Source organism: Podarcis tiliguerta, assembly GCF_965153285.1.
Source record: "Podarcis tiliguerta genome assembly, chromosome: 3".
In the NCBI taxonomy this organism is placed as follows: Eukaryota; Metazoa; Chordata; class Lepidosauria; order Squamata; family Lacertidae; genus Podarcis; species Podarcis tiliguerta.
Genome location: NC_139536.1, coordinates 35,485,816 through 35,511,286, shown reverse-complemented (window position 1 = coordinate 35,511,286; position 25,471 = coordinate 35,485,816). Strand labels below are relative to the sequence as shown.

Here is a 25,471-nt window from a genome sequence, read left to right as displayed (position 1 = left end):
ATCCCATACATAGAATCTCATGAGTCACGAAGAAACGGTATCCATTTAAATTCTGAAATTACATTTTCTGCATGTCTGAAAAGAGATTGTGGCCAACATCCTTCTCCCTATTGCTATTTTTGTTTAATATATCACCCAGCCTGAAGAACAACCCCATAAAGCTAGGTAACTGTTTTGTAACTTTTCAGCTGGTTCTAATAAAGGTTTTATCCTGTCAGTATTTTGACAAGATAATAAAAAATGGGGCTATTTTAAAAACTCAAAATTATTGGTTCTTGTTTGTTATGTTTCATACAAGCAAATTGCTCTCATAATCTTTTTTTAACTCCATCCCCCATGGCCATAAAGAAAACAATAACAATCTTTATATATATAAAATCTTTTGATTGTTGTTGTTGTTCTTGTTCTAATGGGTCTACATGGCTTCAAACATTTTATAAATAGACCAGTTCACTTTAAAGCTTTGCGTTTTTGTGGTGTTTCTCATTGCAAATTCATAAATTGTTTCCCCGAAGCCAGTTTTTCTTTCAGGGTCACAATCAGCAAAATAGCTAGATAGTATAAGCATTCTTTGCTCTCTAGCAAAATGCATGCAGTTTTTGATGACTGTAGGCTGTAAATCCTACTAGCAGCACTACTGGCTCCCACCGTCCCTGAGATCAATGACCCCGATTGTTATGGTAACTTTGCCCCTCCTCCCAGCTGGCCTTCTTTTCTGTCCATGCATTTGGAACACTGGGACTGATAGGTCTTGAGAGAACCTGTCACATAAGGATGCTGGATTAGATGAGCCATTAACCTGACCCAGCAGACACTTATGTCCTCTGCCATTCCTCTCTTCCACTCAACTTTTTCATTTTTTAAGTTTTCAGAGAACCAGAGAATTGTAGAGTTGGAAGTTTTTTGCAAGCCCAATGGCAACCTCCCCGCCCCCCTCTCTATTGATGTGAGCCACTTTGAGAGAAAATCATTGTCTCAAGAGCGAGCTAAGATATGGTAAGCAAATCTTTACTGGCAACCTGGAGCTGCGGCGTAGAACTTTTGCATTGCACGCAGAAGGTCCCAGATTCAATCTCTGACAGACCATGGGAGACTGGAAAATCACTGCCAATCAGTGTGGACAGTATGGAGCTTGATGTCCAATGGTGTGACTCAGTATAAGGCAGCTTTACTGTGATGTTACCCCTTCATTCTGTACCCTCATTCTGTTGAATGGCTCTAGACTAACTCAAAAGACGGTTGCTCTTAAAGAGTAATGTGAAGCCAATTGTTTTAAAAGGAATTACTCAGTCTATTCGAGTCTGAAAAGAAAAAAGGAGGAGGACGAATGTGTAGGATGCAGTTCAGTTTTATTTAAAAGTATAAAAACCTTTTACAACAGTGTGATGGTTAATAGCAAGTGTATTAAGGGCTATCCCAACTAACATTATGTTTGAGATGACCACAATGCTTGTAAGTGGACAAACTTGTCTGAGTTATGCAGATCATCACGGCTACACGTCAAAGTTCTTCCAGAGAACAATGCCTTGTCTTAGATGCTATTTAGTTTTGTTTGTCTTTTCATTCTGCTCACTTTACAAAGCTAACTGCTGTGGGGGGGGGGGAATACCACTGGAAAGAGTTACCACACATGTGCAGAGGGGATGATAAAGAGACTAATGCTGTTTTACATCCGTGGTTAAAAAGAAAAGAAAACAGAAGGTTAGAGTACTCAGATGTTCAAGTGCTGCTATCATCAGATGGCATAAAGGAACAGTATTGGATTCTGATATCGCAACGTACACCAAGGAGGGTCTGTGGAAATCAGTAGCTTTCCTTGAGAACCTAACGGCATTGTATTATATTACATGCATAGCCCACCTTTCTCCAAGGAGCTGAAGGTAGACGCATGGTTTTCTTGCCTCTCCCCATTTGTCCTCTGGGGTATATTGTGCTAAGAGGCAGAGACTTGCCCCAGGGACACCCATTGAGCTTCAGGGCTCCATGGTGATAATGAACCCTGTTCTCCCAGATCCTAGTCGAACATTCTAAATAGTATTCACACGCTCAGGCCATTTTCCAAATTCAGGTATGCCTATGTAGGATTTCATACAGCCACTAGCAAGACTTCTCCCAAGCAATGGTAGCAGACATGTCACTCATTTTATAAAACAGAAGTGAGAAGAATCAAATTCTATTGAGCAAAATTTTAAACAGAGCCCATGTATGAACAATTCTAGATATACAGAAAAACAGTGTTTACTAGATGATTTGGTAAATGCTTTTGCAAACATGATGCTTATTTTAGTACTTAAAGGAAAATTGAACTATTGCGAAACACCAGCCTTTTGTTTTATGATAGCTTCAGGAACATTTGATTAATTATGGAATATGTGAAGAAATGCACATGGGAACGGTTTCCTATTGACTTTTCCCATGGTGAACTGAAAAGCCCTGGACCCAAGGAGGAGGTCACCGTGGGGAGTTTATTTCATGACAGCAATCCAGTTGGGGAATGTCTCCCAGCAGAGTTGTTTGGGTTTCTTTTCAAAATAGAAATAGTTCATTAGAAGTAAATGATTTGTAGCAGTGATTCTGGAGGAACAGACGTTACACAATCTGTCCAAAATTTTACTGTGGTTAATTGCAAGGACAGAACCATAAAGCAAAAGAGCATTGCCAGTTGGTGTTTGGGAAGTGGTCAACAAGAGTATTTGCAGAACCGGATCTGAAGGAGTAGCTAGATAAGACTTGGACAAGGAAGATGGTGGCTGGATTTTACTTTAAGCCAAGCAGTGGGATTGTGTCCTCCAACAGACCTATAGCATAGTTATAGCGGGTGGGCATGCGGCACACACAATTCTAACCTCCAACAGAAAGGTGTGGCAAGGAAAAATTCCTTTGGTGAGGGCTGCCATCGTTGCCCCCCCAGCAACTGCTGTCAGAGACAATTGCCTCACTCTGCCTAATAATGGAGGAGATAACCACTAACCATGATGTCCATGCTTTGTCTCTGCTGTCAGAGGCAGTATGTCTCTGCATACAAATTGCTGGGAATCACAGGTGGGTAGAATTCTGCTGCACTCTGGTCCTGCTTTCAGGATTCCCACAGGCATCTGACTAGTCACTTTGAGAAGAGGATGCTGCTCTAGATGGGACATTGACCTGACGCAGCAGGCTCAGCTCATATTCTTAAGTTCTTGTAAGTCGCAAAACATATCAAATGCCAAACAGTTGTCTTAATTGGGGGCCTCATTTGAGCTTGAGGCCGAGGACAAGTGGCCCTTGATTGGCCTTCTTCATATCCACAAGCACATTGCATGAAAATATACAAACAACCTTTGCACTGCTGTATACCATGTGTGTCAATTTCTCCAACAGATCATCTCAAGTGTCATAAAAGCTTCGGTCACTCGCTGATGGGCATTGCCCACCATCACGCCTTCAATAGCTGAATGCATAAGGACCTAACCAGAGGGAGAGAAGAGAAGGAAACAAGGCCTCTTTCCATCACACAGGTTAGTACTCAGAAGGATCATGCAGACCTGAGTTGGGGAGCCTGTGGCCCTCCAGATATTGTTGGACTTTGTCTCTACCATTGGCACTTCTGGCTGAGACTCATGGGAGTGGGAGGGCCGCACAGATTTCTCATCCGTGTTGTAGGCATTAATGGTGATGGCAAGTTGTGTGAATACTTTTTAAAGTATTTATTCTGTTAAAACTGTTGTGTTTTTATCTGGGCTGGAGACCTCCTGACTCACCACATAAGGAAAAATCATTACTGGTAGGCTTGACTCTGGATTTACAACATTTAAAAAAAGACCAAAAAAACAACCATACAGGATAAAGACAAGGTGTCAGAAATATGAGTCAATGTTATTTCCTCACCCCTTTGCACACTGCTGGGGATACGGGCTAAAAATAGATGGATATATAGTAATATCATAATTTCTTGCAAAAGGGGAAGGGATGACACCCAATCTGAGACGAATACAGAAATAAGCTGTGTCCAGGGAAGCAATCTGTTACATGTTCACATTCAGTGAACGTTTCAATCTGGGGAAAAGATTAGGAATACGAGATATGGAGGAAATTATGGGTTTATGAGAATTTCCACATATCATATGACGTGTTAATGACTATACACAACAGATAGAGAAACTGCAGCCCTCCAGGTGTTTTGGACTACAACTCCCATCATCCCTGGTCATGCTGGCTAGGGCTGATTGGAGTTGGAGCCCAACAACATTGGGGACACTGCAGGGTCCTCACAGGACCTCAGGAAGCTGCCTTGCACTCAGACCATTGGTCCATCTAACTCTGTATGGTCTACACTGACTGGCAGTGGCTCTCCAGGGGTTCAGGCAGGAATCTCTCCCAGCCCTACCTGGAGATGCCAGAGATTGAACTGGGACCTTCTGCATGCAAGACAGATGGCCTTGAGTTACAGCCCTTTCTTCATCCCTGTTATATATATTCCAAGAAAGAAATGTATAAAGAGAGTAGCTCCCTTTACACAAAGGCTGTGTGCTGTCATGCAATGGCCATTCATTTCAGTGGGGAGTTTTCTGGATGGGTGAGCTCATGTTTAAGATCACCACCAGCCTCTTGCTCAGATCTGTGCTGCTAATATACCGTACTATTAAGTGTTTGGGGGAGGGCAGGGGGAAGCAGCCACTACCCCTCCTGCTTTGTTTTCCCACCTGTCCTGATGCACATTATCCTTCTTGGGAAGAGTCCAGTGGAGGAAGGGGAAAGGACTTGTAGGTGCTGCCTTCTGTCTCAGTGCCTCAGATGCTGTTAAGTTAAAGGCAGTCCTTCTTAGCATCATCATCATCATCATCATCATATAATAATAATTTATTATTTATACCCCGCCCATCTGGCTGGGTTTCCCCAACCACTCTGGGTGGCTACCAATTCTTTTTTCATCTATTATTCTGTGCAGGACAGGGTCTTAAACGATGGGGACAGCAAGAAGGGGAGAATGTTCCCACAGTACTTTGGATGTTATAGTCTACAACTGGGACCCACAACAACAATAATTTTATTATTTATATGATGCCCCAGCCACTCTGAGCAGCTCCCAACAGAATATTAAAAACACGATAAAACATCAAACGTTAAAAACTTCCCTGCTTCTTAGCCTAACCTAGAATCATAGAATCATAGAGTTGGAAGAGACCACAAGGGCCATCGAGGGCCATCGAGTCCAACCCCCTGCCAACCTACCTCACAGGGTTGTTGTGAGGGTTAAATTGGGGCGGGGGGGGGGAGAAGCGTGAATGCTGCCTCAAGCTTCTTGGAGGGTCTTTGTCCCTGCCCTCTTTTCTACAGCTTTGCCACCTAGCCCGATGAAGAGTTCTGCAGAACATGAAAGCTTGCACACTATGAGAAGACCCTTGTTGAATCAGGCCAATGGCCCACTTGGCCGAACATCCTGTTCTCACAGTGGTCACTCAGACGCTTATGGGAAACCTGCAAGAGGGAGCTGAGTGTGGTCACAATCTCCCCATTTGTGATTTCCAGCAATTGGCAATCATAGGAAACCTGCCTATTTAGGGTTTCACTCTCCTCCACACCTCCTCTTCCATTGGGCCTGTATAAATCCTTTTCATAGTGCGAAAAAATAATTTTAAAAAGAATCAGTTACGAACGTGTAATTTATTTACCTACATTACTTGGGTACCCAAGATGACACACAAAGCGTATTTATGGCCCCAAAGGTCAACGGTTCCTCCATCCTCATCAGCTTTTACTTTTGAGGTGGTTCCTTTCAGTCTTCCACTTCGGTTTCCACTGTCAACTTCAGAAATGTGGAGAGTTGAGAGAAGAAACTCACTAAATGAAAACAGATCTACTGGAAATGAGCACAAACTGATTGGGAAAGAGGAAGCAGGACTGAGCCAGGATTGGAAGTGGAATTGCTCACTGAATCCAGATTCCAGCAACGTTGTCCAGTGATATTTTTTCTTCTTCTGCAATGTTCTGTGGTGTTGGGGGGAATTCTAGAATATGGAACATCCTTTGAAACAAAATGGGGGGGGGGGGAGGCGGATGTCTGGTGTTTCTAAGTGGAGAACAAAGAAAGCAAAGAAACTGATCAGGTGTGATCAAGAGGTGGGAGCAAGCTAAGCACTTTAGAAAAGGGACATGATGTGCCTCCACATGGGTTTGAATGTGATTCAGATTCCTGCTCAGCCATGAAGCTCGCTGGGTGGCCCTGGCAAATTGCAACCCTGCAGCACTATTATGAGGATAAAGATGTGAGTTACTGTAAGCTGCTTTGAGCACTTGCTGGTAACACTGGCTATCAACTGAATCAGCTGATGGATCCCAGAAATCTGAGCACAAAGGTTGGCTCCAGATTCACTAAGTGCCTAACATCCCATACAGTCAGTTCAAGTCTACCATCTTTGAAACAGTTTGTTCTTTGGATTGAAATTTGCAACTGCAGCTCATAACTGGGCATTGTAATGGAACTTTCTCTCAGGAAAAAAACACATTTTATTTTGAAACGGATTGCTCTAATTAATTATGCCTACTTTGGTGCTATCCTGTCTGATTTTTTAAATAGAGATTTTAAAAGACGTTAATAGTATATTTTCAGCTCTTGATGAAGCATTTCTCAGTCATCCTGCCAGCACCTCCCGGACAATAGGGGATTATTGTCCCCATTTTGCAGATGAGGAAACTGAGACGAACAATAGTGACTCAACAGATTCACCAGGTGAACCAATGGCTGTTGTGGGACGTGATCCCAGGTCCCACAGTGAACATGCTGTGTACCAGCTGACAGTGTTTGCCAGGCGTAGCTCTCAAGTCAAATTTCTTTGACATCAGAATTCACCCCATCACTTCAGAGCAGGGATGCAGCCGCAGTGTGTCAGATGTAAGAAACACTTATGCCTTGTAATAACAATGTGTTGGCTATTGCTCACAGTTCAGTTCCCCCATCCACACAACATGGTGCTTAAGCCCTTTGTCAGAGGGAGCAGGCAGCCTGCCACAGAAACTCCATCTACAATAGTTACCTTTGTCCTCAGTTTAACAATACTCAGATTCCTTTGTTTTGACAACTGATCTAACAAACGATTTAGACCAAAGGCTGATACAGAAGCTTTTGCAGAACACTTGGTGCAGAAAACAATTCCCTTTTATGGCATCATCTAGCTTTTGGAAATGTCCTGCTCTTGGGTTTTTGCACCCCTATTCTTCAAGCCAGATACATTTATATCCATCAGGTTCTTTGTGTGACCATTGCACTTCAAGGCACGCATGAGGGGATCGTTTCACTTCAAAGCATGAGTGAATATTTCTCTTTCTGAATCATGGAACCTGGCTTCCAAAGGAATCCTTGTAATGTTTTAAAAACTTGGTATTCTTTTGGACTGCAAAGGAACAGAACTATCACTAAATTATCTAAGAGACTATCATAGACTGCACATTTTCTTATCTTCAAGCTACACGTACAGTACAATGTAGGAAGTACATTGTGGGTTGTTGTTACTTTTAAATAAAAGATCATTCCTTAATTCTCTTAATTCGCCCAGTGCTTTAGATATACGTAACTGCTTATTTCCATGTACTGTCCTGAAACACAGAGTACAGTTAAGTATTTCCAAATTTGGACTTTCATAACTGTGGCTTTTTTGTCTGTAGCTAAGGTCACAGCCGCACCACACATTTAAGACATCCCTCAAAGAATCCTGGGAGCTGTAGTTTAGCCCTCAGAGAACTATACTTCCCAGAACCGTTAACAAACTTCCCTGATTCTTTGTTGGGGAAGCCATGTGCTTTAAATGTATGGCATGGATGTGATCTAAGTTTCTACAGGTACCCAATATTGTCCTGATCAGCGTTCAAGGGACTGAGCGTCAAAGTCCTACTCTCCCCATTCCAAATGGCAGCTGCCAAGCTCTATTGCCACAGAAGCCTTTCTCTCCATCTCTCTTCTGCCTCTAACACTAACAAATGTTGTGCCAAATGTTTTATTTATTTATTTTTGTAAACTGCTTAGAGGGTCTATTTACAAGCAAGGGGCATATCCACTTTATATAAATATAATCATTGTAGACACGTCCTGGGAGCACCAGAATCAACGCCAAGTTACCATGGATGTTCAGAAGACTAGTAGAGTAGAGAAAACAGTGTTATATTGTGATTGGCCGGCATTGCCACTTATTTGGCCAATATGTACCTTTTCTGTGGTTAGTTGGGCATCTATTCTAGACCAGTGCCAGTCTGCCATCTGTTTCCTTTTGGTCTAGGGAGGCAATTTCTGCTGTTGGATGGGAAACTCTCTTTTTTGTGCAAGAGTCAACAGAATATTGCCTGGTGGGTAGCAAGATGATATTTTCTCCTGTTTCTTCTGGGTGAGAGAGACTCTGAGAATGGCATCTTCCCCACAGCAGGAAGAGCAGGATTCCCACCCTTGCAGCTATTTGCCTGTTGGTATTGCAGAAAGTGAGAAGGAAATTCTTTGGTCTCCTCTAGACTGTCAGTATTTTGCAAGAAGGATACTTGCCGGAAATTAAATCGCTCTGTAGAAACAAATCCACTTAAAAACAAAGCAAGGTTGTTGGTTGTTTTTCATTTTGTTTTTTTGCAACTAGGAAAGTGATGGGGAAATGCACTAAAAAGTGGAGAATAGATGATTGATTGATTGATTGATTGATGGGGAGATGTGTAAACTCTGTGCAAGCAAATTGGGATGAATGCTCATTGTCATATTACCTCCCTACAAGCAAAACTGGACGCACCCTATACCTTAAAAGCACATTCACAACTCTTTCTTTTTCTCAAGGAATTGTGGGCACTGTAGTTTGCTCCTCACAGAGTTACAATTCCTAGCAACCCTCAGCAAACTATAGTGCCCAGAATTCTTTGAGGGAAACAATGTGCTTCAAATGGCTTTAAAGGTACAGGGTGTACACAACCATATTCAAAAACCTGTGTAAGCATTGTGCAAAGAAATCAGGATGAATGCTCAACAAACAGGAGGCTTTCAATCTTTAACTGGGCTCAGCTTCCAGGGTGGAGGCATGCATCCATGTGTTGTTGAGTGGTTGTGGAGAATGAGCATTGAGGCCTTTCCCCTCCTGCAATGGCACAGAAAATAGCTGTAAGCTGAAGAGCAGGGAAGTATGGGATCTTCCAGTGGCCCTCTTTGGGCTTCTGGTTGTGCGAGAACCTTCTGGGATGAATTGTTTCCGTAGGATGGGAGAAGAAAAATCACAGCATCATAGAGTTGGAAGGGCTCCCATTTAGTCCAACCCCCTGCAATGCAGGAATCGCAGCTATAGAATCCCTGACCATCCAACCTCTGTTTTGAAAACCTCCAATGAAGGAGCATCCACCACCTTCTGTTCCATTGTCAAACAGCTCTGTCAGAAAGTTATTCCTAATGTTTAGGCGGAATCTCCTTTCTTGCAATTTGATTAAAATTATTATTCATCAGTCACTTTCCCCCCTAAAATGAAACTCAAAGCAACTTACAAAAATGAACATCAGAAACAAATATAAAAAGATGCTAGAACTTCCTAAAATGCACAAATAATAGAAAAACAGATCTACACCACTAAAATTAAGATCCAAAGACGTGGGTGAATAAGAATGTTCTTGCCCAAAATTGCTACTGATGGTGCCAGGCGAGTCTCCCTGGAGAGAGCTTATCATAAAGTTGAGGAAGCTGTTTTACACTAATTCAGACTGCTGGTCCATCTGTGCTGGGGGTGGCTAATCTGTGGCTCTCCAGATTTTGGACACCAGCTCCTACCAGCCTCTGTCAGGATGGCCAATAGCCAGGAATGATGGATGTTGTTGTTGAGCAACATCCAGACAAATCCCCCATCCCTGATCTACAGAGACTGCTAGTGGCTTTCCAGAGTTTCTGGCAAGAAGCTTTCCCAGCACTGGAGATACTGGGGATTGAGCCTGGGAATCTTTTGCAGGGAAAGCATGCCTGTACCACTGAGCTCTGGCCCTGCCAACTCCACCATCGTCACATACCGGTATTTCGGAAGCAAATTCCATACCTGAGCTGTGCTCTGTGTGAAAAAAGCATTTCTGTCTGTCTTGCCCTTAATCTCCATTTAGCATGGTGGGTGTGAGATCTCTTATCGTGGGAGGGGGAGAAACTGCAAACTTGAGGATCACTTGATTGACAAGGGGACGATAAATCTGAAAGCTAGTAAGCCAACCAAATAAATATGAAGTAGGGCTGGAGCGGGGCATAGTCTTCTGATTCTTTCCTGTGCTTCTTGCTAATGAATTAGCAGCTTGACTGAGACAATCCTCAAAGCCCCATGGCTCCCTCTTCCAACATGACTCGAACTCAGGGCATACAGAATATTGTCAGTGGTCCATTGAGAGATCACAAACGTGCGATTTGCAAGTTTTTTTTATAAGAAGCAATAAAAATATAAAAATAAAATAAAATAAATCCAATGCTAAAGTCACTTGCAGATGACCTGCTTATTGGACATTAATCTTGATTTGTTTGCACAAAGTTTATGGCAGGTGAGAGAGAGAGAGAGATAGAGAGAGAACGAACCTCTGGCTTGTAGGTCTCACTAGGCCTCATCATTTTGGCCCACAAGTTGCTTTCAGTCAAATCATGTCCACCTGCCCACATGTGATGTCATCCATGATGTCAGCTGTGGGGCAGTTAAAGGTGCCTGCTATGCCCCTTCCCCAGTGCTTCCTAAACCTATCAGTTGACCTATTGGTCTTTGGACACTTTGCACAACATTCTGACTGGCTGCACAAAGTTTGTGGGGAGTTCCTTCAATGCTATTTATCAAACAATCAGTCGGATTTGTTTTCTTGGGTCAGAGCCATTGCTCTCTCACACTACCCAGTGCTTTTCCGCATCACTTTCCTTACTGCGAAAACCACGCACTCCCGACGTAGCTTTGGTGCACAAAAGTGCCCAGACCGTTTTGAGTGCCCCACCTGCGCTGGCCTCTGCATCCCACCAGCAGAATAGCAGCAGATCGCGAGCACGCCCTGCGGGAGGGAGTCCCTCAGATTAAGCACGCGCCTCCGCGTGAAGACAGGGCTTCCTTCCCGCGGGAGCGCCCGGGCGCTTCTTCCCCTGCGCGCCCCGTCGGGGCTGTGGCCCCTTTAAGAGCGCGTAGCGCAGGAGCGCCTAGCTGAGCTTGCGGCGCTCGTAAAGCGGCCGCTTGCTGGACGAGGAAGCGGCGCCTGCTCTTTAGGCGAAGGCGAAGACGCCGCTGCAGCGCCAGCAGCAGCAGCAGCAGCAGCCGCCCGCAGGCTTCGCCGCCCCTTTCCCTTGCCTGGTGCACTTGGGCGTCCAGGGGGCTTGGCTGGCGGACACGGGATGGCCGCGCCGGAGCCCTGAGCTCAGCCGTTTGCGGTGAAAGCCCAGTCCGGAGCGCTGCTTGAGCTTCTGGGTAAGTCCAACCCAAGTGATCGTAGCTTTTTAGGGCGCTCTTTATTTTTAAAAAAACATTCTCCGCAGGCTACATTTATGGTCTCTCCTGAGCAGACCAGCTGCAAAAACACAAGGGAGAGTGCCGAGATGGGAAAGGAGAGCCTCTCGAGCGTTTGCAGCCCTTTTCTAAAATCAAAATCCTCTTTCCCACGTTAGCTCTTGGGGCGAAGGCAAGCCTGCCAGCCTGCTGGCAAAAAGCGGTGGGTTAGAGGACAGGCAGAAGACGGTGAGAAGAAGCCTTTTTGTTTCTATTTTTGCACGGAACAGGGAGATTATTAACAGTGCAATGCTCTGCATGTCTATTCTGAACTCACTGGGTACATGCAACCTAAATATGACTTTCTTCCACGGGGTTTTCTTAAGGAGACTTGTCATTTATATTTTAGTGCAGAATTGCACGTCGGGCATTTTTTTCTTTCTTGAAGCGGCCGGAAATTGTATTGGGAAGAGGTCAATTTCTAAAATGAAAGCGAAGGGGGGTTGTTTTGAAGTGCCTGCAGATTTCTGAGTCGCAATCGTCGCCTGTAATTGAAATGGGCAGAAGCGAAGGCGCTGGGCAGTCCCTGGGTACAGTTCCCGCGTGGGTCGGGTAGAGGGCGCTGCTGCGACGTCTGGCGATAATCCGCCGTAAAACAGCCGGGGAAGTTGGTAAAACTCAGTTAAGTGAATAATTCAGTGGTGATAAGCTGGTAGAAAGGGAGTGGTGATTCATCAGGGCAGCGAGCACCGCAGTGCAGCATCGGGGAAGCAAAGCCATTCATGATTTTGTGTAGACGAGTAGAGTTAGTCACGTGACGTGTTTTAAGAATGAAGCTTTGGCCAATCGGAATTAAGAACATAGTATTAGGAATTCTTGACACACCTTCCTGAAGGTTCATCCCTTTGATGCCCATAGGTACTACGGAGGGATATGCAGAGCAGCTTAAAACTTTGTGTACTGTTTTGTTGTTGGCAGTGCAGTGATGCACCTGGCTGGATCCTGGTTAAGGAACAAATTTGTGGATCTTCCCAAATAAGCATATATTGAAAGTAGCTTTGGGGTGGGGAATCCAAAAATAACACAAAGTTAATAGTCATATTTTTATTAGGACCAGCTAAATGTTTTAAAGTTATGAGTAATCTGTCAGGTCCCCCAAATTCAAAAAAAAAAAAAAAAAAGGGGAGGGGGAGGGGAGAGACCCCCCCAAACAATAATGGTGCTTTTTTGGCCTGTTTTTGGGGTGGGTGTGTTAGCATCCAACCTTAAGAAGAGTTCAGAGGCAATTAAAAACACTTGCTTGTTACTTTGTGACATTTTACTTCTAGTAAAGGGATTGTCCTCCTGTTTCTTTTGGACATTGGGATGGTTCAATAAATGTTTCCTCAAAGGGTGTTGAGCTGTGTATTCTGAACAGGAAGAGAAGCATGACAGGATGCGGTGCTGTCAGACATATGGTCCATTTAGCCTGGCTTTGTCAAACTGGATAGCAGTGGCTCTTGAGCTGATTTCTAATGCAGATGTGTGAGATTTCTTAACACACGGACCTGTTTTTCTTGCCCTGTAACTGTGTACCAGCTATGGTCAAGTGCAGATGACAGTGAACTTGAAGGGAAAGAAATCTCACATCCATGTTCTTTGCTTTTTTGCTCATGTTGTAATGTTCACTGCCCTTGCTTTTCCTTGCTTTTGCATTACGTATAGTAATGCTCATTATTTTGACCCTAACCCCTAAAGATGTACTTACATGTGTGTTAGATGTACTTACATTGAAGACTCAGACAAAATGAACCTTTGAGATTTGTTCCTGTGGTGTTGATAGTGTTGTTTTGCTGGCAGGAGAGAAGGACAGCCTGAGTGACAGATTTTTTAAAAAAATACAATCAACCGCTGATGACCTTGTATCTTTAGGATATATCTGAGACTGGCTGAGCTAGGCCATTATAAATGCATTATTCCCTCCCCCCTTTTGGGCTAAATCCTGTAAATTTAAAGTTACAAAGCTGGGAGACAATTTACTGATTTACTGCTGACAACATGAGCTGGTTGCGTCTAATTCTTGGAAAAGCTGATGAAAACATGTTATGAAATCTGCTCATTCAGATCCTTGACATTTACAATTCATTGAGATTCCCCACCCCCACCCTCAGCTCACGCTTCTGGGTACTGACTGGTTTATTTATGTACATAAGAGTTGTGCGTGGGAAATTTAAGAAGATGCATGTGTTTTCAGACATACCCAGTCTTCTTAGAGGTATATCAGGGTCATGTTTTTTCATACTTGTGTCTTAAAGACAGAGGAGGGAAAGTATTGTTGAAAATTGAGAGAGCAGTTTTGGAATCCTAAGAAGTTTATTAGACTTGTAGGGGAGAGAAGATGCACTCTCGCTTCTGTCAGGCTTTTCAATTGATCCATAGTCAATAACACTTTCCTCAAGCTGGGTTTCTTCTTGTATAGATTGGCTATATTAACTTTGGAATGGAAGCATCATTTTTTTTGGTTCAAATTTTGTCATGGGGACCTGTAAAGAAAAAAAAGGAGGGCATAACTACTGTGGCCAAGGAAGTGACAATACTATCTCTTCCTTTCTGATGGTCACCAAGTGTTCCTTCCAGGAATGAAGACAGCTTGGGCAGCTTTCAGTTGCATAGGAAATGTAGTTTGTATCACAGGGCATAACATTACTTCACCAAATATCTTATTGACTGGGGTGTGAAGCAAGACCTTTTCTGTAGTGGCACCCTGGTGATGGAATTCCCTTTCCCAAGGGGCCCAATCGACCCATTTGCTATTTAGACAGGCTGTTGAGACATTCACCCCCCCCAATGTTTCTGTCCTATTTCACAAAGTATTGTTTTTGCTCTCACTTTATTTTCTGTTTGAGCGTACATTACCAATTGTTTTAGTTTATGTAGTGAGCCACAGAAAAAGGTTGGATAAAAATATTTGAAATCAATAAAATAGGGGATGAATATTCCCCAGATACCCGCTCCCCCACCCTCTTCTTCTGCATGGCAGGGTGGGTGGGAGCAATGAGCACCTATCAAATCCTGGCTAGGGAGAAGGCTTGTATCTCCCTTAACAGGCAATTCCATTTTGGAGATCTATGGCTTTTATTGACTATACCAGACTCTTCCAACTTGATTCCCTTCTGATATTTGGGACTGCAGTTTCCAACAGAAACTGTTGGGACTGGGCTGGGGCTGCTGGGAGCTGTAGTGCAGAACATTTGGCAACCCTTAGGTTGGCAAAGGCCAGGCTACACCAACCTCCTTTCAGGGACAACTGAAGGTGGTATCAAAAGGGGTGGTGGTACTTGTTTAGCGTATTCACTAATATTAAAAAAAAAAATCAATGAATGAGTAAGTGCTGGAAAACCTTGCTTGAACTGTTTAGTACAAACATGACACTGCTTTCTGTCTTGGATTGATTTTTAAAAAATATAATTTCTTGACTTCTGACATTCCCCCCCCCCCGGGTGGTGCACTCCATTTCTGTTGACACACGACCCTCAAAGTCTCCGAAGCCTTTGAGTGAATTTGCCTCTTGCTGACCATGGTCTTAGCAACCTGACTGCCCCTCCGCTGCAGGGTATCCACAACAACTTGTTTCTTGACAGGATGCCCTGCTAAAATGACCTACTTTTTGCACCCTGCCACCTGTTTTCTGCACTTGCATGCTGCTCATTCTGGTATGTGTGCATAATTGCGATCCGGTCCTTTTAAATGCTGTTTTATGCTTAGCAAGTGCAGTGACTGAAGTCTTCTGTTCATGGAATGGCTGCGTTCCGGGCAGAGCAACAGAGAGGGAAGGGCAATAGCTCAGTGGCAGAGCGCCAGTGTTGCATGCAGAAGGTCCCGGGTTCAATCCTCAGCTTCTCCAGGTAGGGGTGGGAGAGAACCTGACCTGGAAATCATGGAGAGCTGCTGCCAATCAGTGTAGACAATACTGTGCTAGATGGATCAGTGGCCTGACTCTGTATAAGGCAGCTTCCTCTGTTCCGGTTTCAGCTCTTTTGTATTAGATTGGACCCTGTATCTCCCCACCCTTCTTCTTTTTTGCAATTTGCCTGTTGATACTACAGTAACAAATACTTTAGTGCTTATTACTATAGTAACAAATGCTATCCAGCTAGTACCCAGTAGTCTGTAAGGGAAGCAATAGAATGTTCCTGCTGGATACTCCTGGTAAGTACTTCTGAAGTACCATTTTAACAGGCAATTTTATATGCCACCCTACAGTACCATGACTCCCAGGGCAGCATATAATTTAAAAAACGGAGACATTAAAATCATAAAAACAAGACACCAGAAGAGTCACGGAAGCAAAACCACTAAAACCCAGCATGTCTAAAACCAGCTATAAAGCACATTTGAATGTCTGGTCACATTTCTTTGCCTGGTGCTGTGAAAGGACATATTTGAGGTGCTGGGACTGGAAAGGCCCTCATTTCTCATGGTCACCACTTGCCTCATTTTGGAGGGTGGAAGGACGTGGCGGAGGCTTTGAATTTACTGAGTTTATTTAAACCATTTTTACCCTGCTCCTTCAGTCAAATGATTTCCCAGAGTGACTTAAATAAGGTCAATACGCGGGGTGTGTGTGTGTGCTGGAATTCCTGTCTGCAGGTTTATAATCTATATGGTCCAACGCAAAAGGCGGCGGAAGGATTGAGGTGAGAAGAGGAAAACAAGCAAACTTGGGCATTAGGTCTAAAAGTCACATAACAGGGATGGGGAACGTTTTTCAGCCAGAGGACACCTTCCAAAGGATACATACAAGTAGTGGGCAGTGACAGAGGTGCCAGGAGGGTGGAAGATACGACTCTTAACCTTCATTCTGTAGGCTACAGCCTCTTGTGGGAGAATTCTGTCTGTTTTGCGTTGCTGGCATTTGACACTGGCGTTCTCAAAAATGCTCCCTTCATGCTTGTACATCTCATGTGACCACAGCTGAACCCCTTTAATAATACTTCATTTTCATAGGATGGTTTAGACGATGCTCTGAACTTGGGCACTACTGGGAAGACCACCCTCTTCCTTGAAGTGTGTGTCTGCTGTTCAGTTAAAGCCAAAATGGCACGTTTAGTGGTATAATAATGTGCTCTGGGGCTTCAGAGTGTATGTGAGGGATTACATCTTTAAACTAGCGCTGGGGCTTCTTTCACCCAAGGGCCACCTTCCATCATGAACAACCTTCTGGGGCTCTCTGTGAGTGGTGTTTGTATCCCTGGGCAAAAGAGGGTGGAGCAATGGATGTGACTTCATCTTTGTATAGTAGGCTACAAAGGCAGACAGTCACCCACACCTCCACTTGCCCTTGCATTCAGTCATAGTTCAATAAAAAATTCCAGGCAGGCAACAACACTCAAAAAGGATATGGAAGAGGGATAGTGAGGGGTATGGTCAAGTGAGAGGGGTGTGGCCTGAGGGAGTCCCGAGGACCAGATAAAGAAGATTTGAGAGCCACATTTGACTTCTGGGCCTAGGTTTCTCAGTCCTGCTGTAAATACTCCCTGAAGCCAAAATCCCTTGCTCATGGAAAGCGGATAAGTCAGTGAGAAGTGCTCTGCAGAGATCATACCAGGACGGAGAAGATCAGCATCCATATTCTAGCATGCCACTTTGCTGTCTGGAAGAAGAAGAGGGGGAGGAGGAGTTTGGATTTGATATCCCGCTTTATCATTACCCTGAGGAGTCTCAAAGCGGCTAACAATCTCCTTTCCCCTCCTCCCCCACAACAAACACTCTGTGAGGTGAGTGAGGCTGAGAGACTTCAGAGAAGTGTGACTAGCCCAAGGTCACCCAGCAGCTGCATGTGGAGGAGCGGGGAAGCGAACCCTGTTCACCAGATTACGAGTCGACTGCTCTTAACGACTACACCACACTGGCTCTAGTGTCTAGACACTAGCCCAGGACCTAGAAGTATATTTTGTTTCCCAGCCCTCAATCAGTTGCTGGTGAGTTCTCTTAATTTCTTAAATATCTGTTTCTTCTTCAGGCTTTCCCCTTACTTCTTGGAACCGACTGTGTTAAGATCCTTGAGCCAGATGGTTGTTTCTAAAATAGCTTGGCATAGTCTTGAAACAGGTTTTATTTGCTGTGTCTGTTTTTATAGGATTGGCTCAACAGCCTTAATCTTTTGCTCAAAGAATATTTTAAGAATGCAAATGGGAGTTTGCGTTGCCAGGGTTTTTAACTGTTTCCTTTTAAAAAAACAACACACACACACTCCAAACACAACAAAGTGTTACACATGTCCATAATTTATTTATTTAGTTCTGCTGACGCAAAGATTGAAATGATGGTCTGCTTCTTTTACAAACCACATTTAGCTAACAAACCATCTTAATGATAAATCTGAAGGTTGGTGATGTGTCTCCTGCAGTTCTACAATCCAGCATCCACCTCCGTTCTCACGGTATATGTCTCAGTGTCTTCCCAAGTCCCCAAATGAATGAGACTTGCAGCATGCGAGACATTTTTATAAGCCACATATTTGTATGGTGGTAGTGCAGCTGCTGTGAACTGGTAATGGGTCCCAAGCCACTCACTGAAGGCCAGTGATCTGACTCACCCTGAGGATGGCGTTCATATCCTGAGCGTGGCCCAATTAAAAACAACAACAACAAACTTGTTCTTGACAAGTGCAGGCCATATCTGTTCCAGAGGAAGTGTGAGATTCCCCCACCACTGTCATCTTACCCAACCCTACTCATTCTTCTAGGATTCTGGTACTCCATCGAGAGTAGCTCCATTAATGAACTTCAAAAAGATCCAAACTTCTTTGGCTGCTCATTAGGAGGAGCGGTTTTGACATTATTATTTTTTTAGCTCAGACATACCTTCCTGTCTTGATGGCCTGCATATTATTATTTAAGGTGGCTCTAGCAGAACTGCTGACTTGTAAAGAGGAGCTTATAGGAAATGAAATGGATGCTAGAGCCATTCTTCTTGAACACATCGTTTCCCCACTTCCTGGCCTTTCCCTCCGGGGTCTCGTATTTGGTCTTTGGCAGGTTTGAGATGTGTAGGTGGTTGAAAGGTTGTCCAATCGCAGGATGATCTTGCCTGCTATAATTGCTGGTGCCTAATGGAATATCCATGCAGAGGAAGGTGGGCTAAGGACAGGCTGGAAGAAACCACCTCTGGCTTTTATGGTTTGGTCTCATTGGTGTCGTTTGCGTGGCTCGAACGTGGCATTTTGTGGCTTCACAAATATACAATGTGGGTGCCATGTAGCAAAATTTGGCGAGGCGTGTTGAAGACATCTGCAGCTCTGTGGCCAGTAATGTTACCTAGATTTGGCTACTATGCAGCGCGATTGTATGGCTGTGTTTATTTTGAAATCTGCTGAAATAACTGTAACTTCAGCTCTTGGAGCAGAATTTTTCCAGCAGTTGATGAAGCTGTAGGGCTCCCCAAATGGAAATGCTCTTGTGTTATCATTTTTAGTTAATTAAGAAAATAAACGGCTGAATCCTGATAGAGGTAGTTTTACAAATTCTGTGTATATTGCTTCAACTCTGTGCTGGCTGCCCTTTCCTTTGAGAGAATCGGTTGCCAGAGTCCTGAAGCAGAACTGAGGGAGAGAGAGAGAGAGAGAGAGAGAGAGAGAGAGAGAGAGAAATACTGTAACTCATTTCTCTTCTAGCTTTATTAAGCGTGTGTTTGACTAAAGCTTTAAAAAGTGCCCAGAGAGCATGAACTGGAAACTCTTAGCCTCTGAGTGAGTTTTTGATGGAAACATTTTAAAGGATCAATTTTATCTGCTGGTACGGAAGCAAAACATTTTTGTAGCAACCCGATAATGCCAGTAAAATGACTTTGGATTGGATTGGCTGTGCCAAATTTTTGTTACAAGTAGAAAATGATACAGTTCCCTTTGTAAAGGAAAGGCAAATAAGAAATGGGATCAGGACATTTTTCTTGGTACTTAAACATATGTATCTTTTGTGCTCAGTTTATCTGAAGCTGCCACCACCTTTAAAGGTTTTAGATGCATAACTGCTAATGAATTAAAATCCTAACTTGTTCCTGTTAGTATATATTGGAAAGGTGGGGAAAATCTCTTGCTTCTGATTTGAAGTAGTGCTGTTCCTTATCTACATTGAACACACTCTGTCTCCAATTAACTGAACATACTTTTTAGTATGATGTTCTTTTAGTGAAGCTTCCCAGCTTCCCAAGTGTGCTTATGATGTGTGCCAGCACTGGATTTTTGGTCCTAATATATCCTATCCCATGGATGCCAGCCAATGCATAATTTCAAGCCAGCAACTATCTCCATGATTGTGTTTGTCTTTCCTCCAGTGGCTGCAAATTCAGAGGTGTCTGCCAGGTTGCTGCGACCTATGACATGGTTTACACTGATCTTTATCCGTAAGGTACCCTGCCCTCCTGCCCTGGCCATTTGGAGCACTTACCATTGCAAAAATGGTGATAGAACCTTCTTTTCCTCTTAAATCTCTACATTTCTGCACCTGTTTCATTTATAAACAGAATTGTGAGACTCAGCAAATGGTCTTACCACTCCCATAATACTGTTTGATGCTGGTTGGACAAATAAGGCTGTGGCTAAAAATATGTTTGTGCAGTATTGGAGAGAAATTCGAAGCAGTGCCCAGGTGATCCCTTGTTTCAGCACAAGCATCTCTGCTTGCCTGATCAAACAATATCCCCACTCCTCCCCCTGTACTCTTCTGGGGGTTCTCCTGACTCTCCCCTTCAGAGCAAATGAGGGTGGGGAAAAGAAGGGACACAAAGGGGAGGAGATAGGGTTAAAGACACCATGCACTAGCAGAAGCACATGTGCTGTTGAATAGCTGTTGATCTGACCCTTGGCATGGACTTGCATGGATGTGATGGTGCATGGAACAGTGTTCTTTAGGACCATGGACAAATGATACATGTGGAAATTGACTGTACAGATGTGGTTCACTGACCATATTCATGGAATAAAAAAATTTAAAAAATTGTCCAGTAGCACCTTGGAGACCAACTAAGTTTGTTCTGGGTATAAACTTTCATGTGTATGCACACTTCTTCAGATACCGTAAGCTTATACCCAGAACAAACTTAGTTGGTCTCAAAGGTGCTACTGGACAATTTTAAATTTTTATTTATTTATTTCGACTGTGACAGACCAACACGGCTGCCTACCTGAATCCATATTCATGGAAGCCAATCTTGCTTGGCTACAAGCGATTGCCAAAGAGAAGAAACCGAGCCCTTATCTGAGAATTCTGAGAACTGCGATTTGTTGTGCTGCAGCGTGATCTGGGGTAGATCTGCAGGTCAGTGTCGCTGGCTCTCTCAATCCTTTGCTGCTTGTTGTGGAGATGTTGTGTGATGTGGTACAGATCACAAACATGTGTTTGAGATCAGAGTGGACCTTGGACTTAGATATGATGCACCGTATACAGTTTTGTGTTTTCATGTGTGTATGTTTAAAAGATAGCAACACACATTCCACCCCCCTCATTGTGTTTGATTCATTTCAACACACTGGGATTTCTCTGAACCATGCTTTATTATTTATTTATTTATTTGTTTGTTTATTTATGAATTTAGATGCTGCTTAATGCCGGAATAGGCCTCTGAGCAGTTTACAAGTGTAGAAACCAATTACACAGACATTAAAATTGAAGCATCCACCATTAGAATATGCAATAAAACAATCTCAATAAAATAACGCAATAATTAAAATAGGAAAATCTTGGTAAGAGATTTAGGAAATGCCTGTATGAAACAGATGTGTCCTCAAAAGCCTCCGGTATGCCAATACTGATGGAGGCGTCTCATATTTCCACAGGGAGTAACATGGGTACCATCAATGAAAAGGTCTGTGTCAGTGCTGCCATAAGCTGATAAAATGGTACCTCGGGATACAAATGCTTCGGGTTACAAACACTTTGGGTTACAAACTCCGCTAACTTGGAAGTAGTACCTCGGGTTGAGAACTTTGCCCCAGGACGGGAATGGAAATTGCACGCTGGTGGCACGGCGGCAGCAGGAGGCCCTATTAGCGAAAGTGCGCCTCAGGTTAAGAACGGTTTCGGGTTAAGAATAGACCTCCAGAACAAATTAAGTTCGTAACCCAAGGTACTAATGTACTCAGTAAGCCACAGCACAATTAACAGGATTCCGTTTCTTAATCTGAATGCCTTTACAGAATTGCATAGTTTAAAAATTCCCCGAAGTGTGCTGGTAGGTGAGCGCTTCTAATAATTCTTCAGGAGGTAATGTAAAACTTTTTGGAGGCTCATAGATCTATGTTTGATGTTTTTCTAGTGATTTTTCCCGTAACACCAAGAAAGAACTTGCAGTCGAACCTAAGTAAGGAACCCTTTGCAATTTTAATTTCTTGAGTGGGAATGTGTCTAGTGAGGGTCTGAACGAATGACATCTCAATTGATTTCTTTTTGTGGATAGGAGTGAACTCAGCAGTCTACCGACTGCCTTGTTTCTCTCACCAGGCAGAGAAAAGCTTTGCCCAGAGTACTGCCAAGAATAGAAGTGGCTTCATTTAAAAGTGAATATGGCTGCCATGAGGGAAGAAAATTGCACAGTTTCTTTTCTTGGAGCTGGGAAATATGTAACTCTTTACAGTTTGTTTCTGTCTCATTGAGAGCTGATCAGATACGACACTTTTTCACCCTCTCCAAAGGCAAGAAAGTGAAGACAGATTCCTAGAGGATAAGGCTTATTGATGGCTACTAACCACAGTGGCTATGTTCTATCTCCTCTGTCAGAAGCAATAAGCCTCTTACTACCACTTGCTGAGAACCAGAAGTGGGGAAAGCACTGTTGCACTCATGCCCTGCTTGCAGGCTTTCTGTAGGCATCTGGTGGGTCATCCTGGTGACAGCAGGATGTTGGACTAGAGGGGTCTTCAGTCTGATCCAATGTGGTTCTTCTTACATGCTTATAAGGGGATTAGAAGAAATGTCTCTGCTTGAAGTTGGGAAGGGAAAGGTATGTCAAGCCGATTCAGCTGTGACTTTCATGCCAAGAGGCCAGGGGTGACTTCCCAGTTCTGTTGCTAGATATTCATCTGGAGAACTTACTTGTTTTCTGCTGGCATCTGTCCTGCCAAGTGCTATAAGTTTTAGAGAAAAGATGGTAACAGTTTGTTATGCTTGGAGGTTGCGTACAGTATATATCTTTTTGCTATATCCTCTACCAGTGAGATCGCGAAAGATGTAAGGGATACTCACCTTTGCAGCTGAGGCCGGATGAATGGTTCTGAATCCTTTTTGGAGTTTTCCCTTTGGCCCTGCAGCCTGAATTGTGCTGTCTCAGTGTCAAAAGCTGCCTATGGAGGGAATGTGGGATTTTGTACAAGGGTCAGGATCCAGGCAAAAGCAAGTCATGGCTTTTCTGGTATCCAGCATCCTAACTGCCAGTAAGTAAGGGCTGTAATATATCAAATATGAGTGGACCAAATTATGTTCCCTGCCCAATATTTTCTATTTATCATTGATCTTTAGAAATGCGGTTTGTCCTCTGGATGAATAGGCAATAAATGTATTTCAGGTACACGGATGAATTTACCTCAAGTAAATCCCATGCAAAGCTTTCACATTCACTAGAAATCTCTGAAAACAGAAACCATTCAGGAGAAGGAAGGGAACGGCCTGTTAAACTAGTCAGAGGCAGATGAACTTCTGTGCATTCTCCTTCCTCTGTTTAATTTATATCTTTATTCCCATGTAGCTTTTGGCCTTTTGCCTTTTTAAGGCTCAGGGCTTTCTGTGCTTCATGCTCTGAAACTGAAGGAGTAGGGTAAACTTGAACGCCAAGAAATTTAGTGAAGCTCTTCCCACCCCCAGCCCCACTCCACCCTTTAAGCCCGACCTTGCCTGATATGATCCCTCCTTTCACGCAGATCTGACTCTGCCAGAAGTAAAAGAAAATGTCTTAATAGAATCCCAGACAAGTGGAAACCTTTTGCCCCATAATTTCTGTCCCACTGGGTAATACAGCATACAGCAAAAGCTTGTAGGAGGAAGTTCTGTTCCTCAGTGAATTTAGATGAAGCTCAGCAAGGCTCACATTGAATCAAGCGGGGGTCAGCTCTAGAGCCCAGAGTTTGCAAACATGCTCCAAAATCTGAAAACATTCGAAGGAATGGCAGTGGCATCTTGCTTGAACTGCAAATTTATTTTGCCCTTCAGAGCAGCTACCAGCTGGGTATGTTCTTATGATTTGAACATAGTCATGGAAAAATACAGTGGTACCTCGGGTTACAAACACTTCAGGTTACAAACTCCATTAACCTGAAAGTAGTACCATGGGTTGCGAACTTTCACTTACTCCAAGTTTCTCATTTTTTCCAATCTTAACCCCTGTTCTTCACATTTCTACATCAGTTTGCATTAAAAAAAGTTCTCAAATTCATTTGCTTTAGTGAGGAATTCTCCTAACATGCATATTTTAGTGTTCAATTTTGCCCAATGTATGCATATTTGCAAACATTTTCCCCTTTTATATCATGCATTTTTATGTATACTTTCCCTAATATGTGCATTTTGGTATACATTTTTGGCTTTGGTATACATTGGAAAATTAGGAGAAGGGTGAATTTCAAAGGATAGTATTGTTTTGGTTCACATGTTACTGGGAAATGTGTTAGAATGGTAGGCTTATATTAAAATGTGAACCAAACAGATTTCCTCAATCCCTACTTATGGCCAGCTGCATCTCAGTGGAAGACACTTCTTTCTTTCTTATATTGCATTAATTCTGCGATTCAGACCATTATTTTCTCCCAAAGTGTGTAAAATCATTAAAAATAAATAAATAGAAACATGCTCTGCATCAGGCTTATGCAGACAAGCTAAGAAGACACAGCACATGAGGAAAGGAAGAATGGAGGCAAAGGGTTGAGGAAGGAGGTCAGTTCTTCATGGCCACAACGAAGTGGCGTACACAGTCTACAAGCATTTATATTTAGTCCGGGCCAGGTTGACTTTCTCTTGCTTGAAGGCCTTGCTTGAAGAGTGCTTGGTGACTCTTGTTCCTTTGGCTAATGGTTGGGGCTAGCATGTCCTTTCCCTTAGTCTGGCAGTCACAGGGCTGAATTCTACCAACAGCAAATGTTCCAGCCTATGTTTTCTTTGCCCATCTTCTCTCCTCCGCCACCACCCCATCTCCCAAAGCATCCCATTCCTCTTATTTGAGCTGAGCACAAGCCCATCTGTTCTTAACCACACTGCTGCTTTCAGCTGGGAGGGGGTTAGTTGTTCTGTCTAGACGTGATGATGGAAAAAAGCAGAGCTGATTTTCATTAGCATATTGATGTTTTCAAAATGTGTTGAAGGATACAGGATAATGATTCCCCGGGCTTCCGCTGTATGAAAAGTTTTTGAGCGGCAAAACATAATTTGCAGCCTTGCATTCTGTCGACACTCAGTAGGGAGTTGGGACTTGCTTGTGGATTGATGAGGCCAATGCTCGTCTGTGTAATGAAAGCCTATTAAAAAAACTGGAGGACTCGTTAGGAAGAAGCAACAACAGCAGCAGCAACAACAACAACAGAGAACTACATGCTCAGAATCGCTTACCATCCCTTCAGTTCTCCAAACCTTTACATTATTGCAGCATTCGCCCTCCAGGCAACATTATGCACAAACTTGATTTAATGGGGCAGTCCCGTGATCTTATGCCAGGAAGCTTCTATGCAGTGGTCACACTGGCAAAATGGTCGCAGTTGCATGCATACTCCCATTTAAGCATTCCCAGCAATCGATATGGGTTCACACAGAACTGTAAGCATAGTTGTGTGTGTGTGTGTGTGTGTGTGTGTATAAAAAAAAAGATTTAAAGAGCTAGAAGAATTCTCAGTGGTTTCCCAAAATCCAATTCATAGGAAGTCATGAAGTTTGGTAGTACAAATATGTATTGACCAATATAAATATTATAAGAAGAATTGGGGAAGGGCTGTTGATCAGTGGTAGAGTATCAGATTTGAATGCAAAAGCCCCCAAATTAAATACAATAGGAGTTGAGTGGCTGGGGAAAGCCAGATGGGCAGGGTATTCTTCTTCTTCTTC

General features: G+C 43.4%; 1 protein-coding gene across 9 annotated transcripts in view; it reads left to right on the top strand.

The window, feature by feature from the left end:
• Positions 1 to 25,471, top strand: part of DAAM2 (dishevelled associated activator of morphogenesis 2) — a 206,209-nt gene that overhangs the window by 13,172 nt on the left and 167,566 nt on the right. For 4 of the 9 annotated variants that reach the window (XM_083434415.1, XM_083434409.1, XM_083434411.1 and 1 more), the window contains exon 2: positions 3,361 to 3,497. The exons of 2 other annotated variants lie outside the window; for them this stretch is intronic. The gene's annotated coding sequence lies outside the window, so the exon portion shown is untranslated. Of the gene's footprint in view, positions 1 to 3,360; positions 3,498 to 11,008; positions 11,397 to 25,471 lie in introns of those variants that run through there. 3 more of the 9 variants (XM_083434412.1, XM_083434414.1, XM_083434408.1) reach the window with 3 other exon arrangements.